At 40.3% G+C, this 6,086-nt stretch overlaps 1 long non-coding RNA gene across 3 annotated transcripts in view; it reads left to right on the plus strand.

Moving 5' to 3' along the window:
• The window catches only part of LOC111272299 (uncharacterized), a 53,795-nt gene extending 51,911 nt beyond the window's left edge, over positions 1–1,884 (plus strand). The window contains exons 4-5 of one of the 3 annotated variants that reach the window (XR_015315685.1): positions 204–284; positions 673–1,884. This is a non-coding gene — a long non-coding RNA (uncharacterized LOC111272299). The remainder of the gene's footprint in view (positions 1–203; positions 285–672) is intronic. The other 2 variants (XR_015315683.1, XR_015315684.1) reach the window with 2 other exon arrangements.
• The last annotated feature ends 4,202 nt before the right edge of the window (positions 1,885–6,086 follow it).

Genomic DNA, 6,086 nt, shown 5'->3' on the forward strand with positions numbered 1-6,086 from the left:
AACTGAGTCCGCCGCCAACATTCGAAAAATGACGGACTCAGGCTGTCGACCCGACTTTCATGTTAGAAAGTCCTATGTATTACTGTTGGATGGCCTAGATGCAAGCATCTGAGAGGGCACCGACCTATTATCTAAGACGAGTCAGATTATATGAATTTTTCCGAATTTATGGCTAATTTGTTCGACCCATATCGATTTTTTAGGTGCACGAATTGGGCTGCTGTTTTGTCGCTTGACTGAAGTTTTGCCCTGCGAAGAAGCTGTGCGGAGGCGAGCCCGATTGGGTAAGCGTGTTTCTCTTATAGGACGAACTTTTTTCCTTGCGAAACGTGTTAGTTTTATTTATAAACTAGGGTTATCAGTTCTTTCCCACACTTGAAAACGGTGCCGCACCATCAGCTACAAATGGACCTCAACGCTGATATGTTATCAAATATACAAATGTACATTTCTATGAAAACTATTGCTTTAACGAATGTGTCTAACGTGTTACAGCACGCCTTTATGCTAACGAATACGAACAATTTTTTATATAGATTCTGCAACTGGCGCGGCGCTGTTTGGCAAAAGTCACGCCTAACGCAGATACATATTAATTTGCCTTAACGCTTCATCAGTTTAGAGAATATATCAACAATCTACATGTGAATGTGTCATATCTATTTAATCTAGCACACGAGTCAAATCAGCAAAACGCGGAAGGCCCCATTTCAGGTTGACCGGTTGAAGGCTACAGGTCGTGTCAAGGATGCGTTGAGGACAATACGTGCTGGATTCTTTACTCCCTACACGACCACTCGTAACATCGATCCTTGCAGACACGGTAGCGGTCTTGTCTTAGCGCAGTAGCGGTAGCGGCCAACACCCGCACAACGTTAATTGATAGACTGCAAAGGGGCTACGTGCGTCAAAAGCACCGAGAGGAAATCCTACGTCGACGCAACGGGCGAAAAGCGGTCACGGAAGCGATCAGCAACCTAACCAACAGCATCAGTATTGCGGCTTATTTATCACTTAGTCAGCTAGTTTCCACCAGAGCAACGCTACATTGGCTGACCATTGAGTGTCGGAGAGGTGAAAGGATGGTATCACTTTAAAGGTTAAAAATTGACACTCAGTTCCAGTATTTTGAGATTGGGTGGTCAGGGCTAGGTAGATCTATGTTGACACGTGCAAGCTTTTTTTTTTTAACAAAAACGGATGTAATTTACGAATGAATGTTATTATAAATAAGTAATTAATTTGGATAGCAGTTTTCTATGCAGATATATATATATAAACATAGATTAGGTTTCTACTTAATTTATAGTGAACTTCGGCGTTCAAAATGACACACGGGTATATAACTCCCAACATGTGAAACGTGTTGCTTTGTACTTGTAAATATATCTTATGATGCTGCAGTAATACCGTGTTTGCCTATTAAACTTAGGGACATGTGATAACCTAGTTTCAACACTGGTGAAGCAATGCTTAACGACTGAAGTACGCGAAGTAGAACTCGAAAGGTTTATTTATTTGATGGATAGATAACGTGGCGGAAATGCATGAAAGCAAGTTACCTGTCGCTCATCTAAAAGTTGTTAAATTGAAAGAAAAGTTTTCTTAACACATATGTGTGTGCGTGTGTGTGTGTCTGTGTTAGTCGACATCTATCGATTAACAATAGCAATACGCACACTGTATGTAAACAACGATTGCATAAGCGTAGCTTACGATACAGTAAGTTTCTGTAAGTAATTTTGTGGAAAAGATTGACTAATATGTTCGCACCCATCATGGAAGAGGTCAGTCGAGCAAAACGCGGCTGGTTTTAGCTCATGTGACGATTGACGTCTGTCACAAAACACTAATCATTCAAACCAACTTCGTGTTTCCTATTGGGTAAATCGTTTCACTCAAGAAACTTCCGGTCGCCCCTTATATAGGTCGCCCCCCGGTCCGAGACACCCCTTATATAGGACATGAACCTGAAGGGTAAGACCAGGAAAACATTTGCCTTGGGGCCGTAGTAAAATTTAGCTGTTAGTAACCTAAAATGTTTATTTCATAAGCTACTGGCGTTATTATATAGATAATTAGCTATTGATGAAATCTGTATTTATTTCGTAGTGATCGACTCCAGCGGGAGAATCTTCTCCATCACGCTGACCATTTGGAAAAGGTTCAACTTTGATCCTCTGCTGAAAACGATGATATACCCTAAAAGCGAATATTTTCATATATTTCCATGAAATTTTATACGCTCGTAGTTCAGGACGACAAGCCTTTGCTCTACCATAACTAAAGTTCTAAGTCAGAAACGAATTTTTCGCCACGCTAAAAAGACGTTCATTTTATGCAACAAATATATAATCGGCCTGCCACTTGATACGGCCTATCTCTTCGCTTCGAAAGAGCCAAGTCAGGTACAAAGTCTTCTATGGTGTAATCCATTACTCAAATCATAACCGATGTCATATTTCAGCGTCCTTGAGTTTCACCGTCCTGCACATAAAACGTCCATTGCTATAAATGGACGAATATAAAGCGTTAATGAGTTACTTTTTTCGCTTGGCTTGCAAAGGACTGCGCGCGTATTTATCGCGAGATTAATCGACCCGTTTGCCCATCGTAGGTTTGGTTTTTCAACGGCTGTGATATTTTCACAGAGTCAACTATTGGACTATCTTTCTACCCGTTGTATGTACAAATTTACACTCGGCGTCTGCCCTTCATGTTTGAGTTGTACATTGTAGGGCTGTGCAAGCGAACTGCGACACAGACTAGCTCTGTAATCGCTACGAAATCAATAGATATCCCTGATGCTTGGTACTTTTCGAAATGCGTCTTGCCAGAACATGAAATGAAGCACGCATCATAGAAGCTCCGTTCTCTTACCATTGATGAACGGATGAAGATATTAAAATACAAATTTTATTATATTTATTTCACACCTTGTATAAAAAACCTCACAAATTAACATGATATCATGTCAAACTTGCGGCTGTCATAACAGAAATATTGTATAACCAAGACGTGTGCTAGTGGCTCGAAGGCTCTTATCTGGAATGGCGTAGAATCTGCTTGTTGGACATGGCTTGATGACGTCGCCATGCCCAAACCTAGAGGCATTAATTATCCCTATTGAAAACCCATTTATAAAAATTTTCACTCTTTACAAGCTTGAGCCATAAACCTGCAAGAGGCAGTATTAAAAGCGTCTATTTAATTGTTTTGAACATATGAGAGAGTCTCGTAAGTCTTTGATGGCTCTTGTGTATTAAATATAACCTCTATAACGTTGATATTTAATCACGCCTTGTCACAGTATATATATGCTGATTCCGACCGACCCTGGGTGACTGGGATTAGCTCACAAGCTTTACTTTGCCGTTTCGCATTCATGCCAAATAGGTGTCTATATTGATCGTCGACAGTCCCGAACAGTTGAGCAGGTATAAAAAGACTTCAAGCTTAAAAACGTCATCATCAGAAGACATTTTGCCATGGTAACGTTTCGGGGCTTTAGTTGGTCCGTTTCCCTGAGTGTGATGCTACCCACCTAAATGTACACTTTTTTCTATGCCTAGCTTTATGTACATGTCTTACTCTGACCAAAGGCATATATACGCAACAACTTATTTTGCTATTCTACTAGACTTATATTGTGCAAATGGGACAGCATAGTTTTACATGTTTATATAAGATCAGTATTATATTTATTTTATTCCGAATAAAAGTGTAAAGCTTTCTATTATGACAAAACATAGGCATAATCCAACATTCAAACTCTGCCGCATTTTCCCGTTAGGGCATTTACCTTGGAGTAATGCTGAAGCTTTTTCATCTAGTCTTCTAAGTCAATTAAAAATTTACTCACCTAGTTGTTTTTTCTCTAAATTAGCGAAATTTTTGCCAATACAGCGCCCAGAAATGCTATGTTTTTAAGACCAAACCAGTAATTCATTTAATTTAGTGGGGCAAATTTCAGAATGTTTCTCGATGAATGATTTATAAGTTCCCTTGGGCTATTCGCGTACTCTGGGCTCTATGTTGTCAGGCGACTACCGCCCTAAAAGGGACACGCTTTTTGAGCGGTTTGTTTGTTCGTCATAGGGGACATGACTTTACGCTTGAGCCTCTACACTAGAAGAAAACGGGTTAGTTGTAGAACAGAACCACAGACTGTTCATGGCAGAGGCGAGAAAGTTTATTTCTTGAATATAAGCGAAGATCAGCAATTGTGCAATAGCTCTAGGTTAAATGAACTCCCGCCGAAATTTTAAATTTTGGCGATTACCCGAAACCGGCAATTTCCGCTGTTACCAATCTCTCTATCAGGGCTTTCGAAATATCTAAACAGGTCCCCATATGCCGACACGAAAATCCACAACAAAAATAATACCCAAGGAAACCATCACTGAATTTAGAATGAATGAATAAATATCTACTCTATTGGCATTTTGATTTAAAATGTAAAGGTTAACGGTGGAAACGACGCTCTCGTGAGCATATATATTCAAATAGTAAGACCGATACTGAAATGCGAAGTCAAAATTTTTCTGCAAGGCGATTGTAAAATTGATCCAAATGCCCGTCTTCAATACTTACCCCATGTGGGATCTTCATTGATGATGCGAGAGTTAAGGAAAGCGCCGCTATCATCAAATATGTATTCAGTATGTTAGAGTGTTCTATTACGGAATAGAAAGAAATGACGAGTCGTACTTTCGAACGCGTAGGCTCACACCTGTGTCTATAATAGTCCTGTGGTAACGTGTTATCTACTAAACATAGGAATGGATACATAATGGTCTGAACTCGAAACCCGCCGTGGCACATTCCGCAATGCCTCTTGGCAGTGTCGGACGCAGAGATTCGAAGTATTCCAGTATACTCACTTCAATCCAATACATTACAGTTCGCACCAATTAATTGTGTCCGCCGTAAATAACCTAGCGTAAGTGGTAATCAACTGGCCGTATACTGTCATAACCTTAGTGAGGAGCGGTTGGCAGGTACGTTCTGAGGTGACGCTTTCCGATCAATACTATTACTATCATTGTAAAAATGTTTTTCATACTGAACCTAGCTTCCTGAACAAACCGGAGCGGTGTAAATATCGACGGGTGAAATAGCTTACCGCTTTTTAGTTAGCAAAATCGCCAACAGATTCGAAAATGAAAAACGGCCCAAAGAGGCTTCCTTCACGGGATGTTAAGTTTACTGCGTCTCTGACTCTTCTTTTGCGTGAAGACTCGCTGACAGAGTAATTAACTGACTAAGGTGACCGGGAAGTGAGCACAGCACCAGACAAAGCAGAAGTCGCTGCAGCAGTAATCGAAGCAACATATTGTCTGGAATAGATATACGGTCTATTATCGATCACCTAACGGCCTGCCTCCAATTGCAATTGTTCTGGGCGCCGAGGCGCCGTTACAGCGGACCGAGGACTTAGGGACGACTTACAACGACCAAGGGCTCAGGGACAACCTAAACATATTATACGACAATGAGTTGTTTAATCTTCGTTCTGCCTCTCTTTGGCTTCCTTGGCAGAGGTGGCTGACAAAAACAAAACCTTGTTCGAACCCATCGTTGAGGCTATACACAAACAGCTATAATACAGTAATCTTATATATAAAAAGCCGCTTACTTTCATTGAAGGTGCAATTTCTCTGCCTAGACGGAGTTAATATTATCTAGGTGAAACGAATTTTACCTTTGTGTTTAATGCTCAATCTCATTCTTTGACGTCTAATTGAAAACCAGAAGCGTCTTTTTATAAACAAAGCAGAGCTTCCTTGATTGTACGACTACCGTTTGCTACGCCATGTATCTTGCCTCTTTATAGAAGGTGATCTGTTATTCAACACCATGAACGTAATAAAGACGCTCAACTTTTAGAAAAATTTCACATAGTACTATAGCGATGTGTGTAGCGCCACATGTGAGATAAAGGCTCTTTAACTAGGCAAAATGTTTTAAGTTACTCCTTTCGAAATATCTGCTTAACTTCTCAAAATTGCGCCCAAAATCCGAATGACAGTGGTCATGACTGAAAAAATTACGCACGACTTATTACAAAAGTTATTACATATATA

The sequence above is a fragment of the Varroa jacobsoni genome, unplaced genomic scaffold (assembly GCF_002532875.2).
Source record: "Varroa jacobsoni isolate VJ856 unplaced genomic scaffold, vjacob_1.0 contig01957, whole genome shotgun sequence".
Lineage (NCBI taxonomy): Eukaryota > Metazoa > Arthropoda > Arachnida > Mesostigmata > Varroidae > Varroa > Varroa jacobsoni.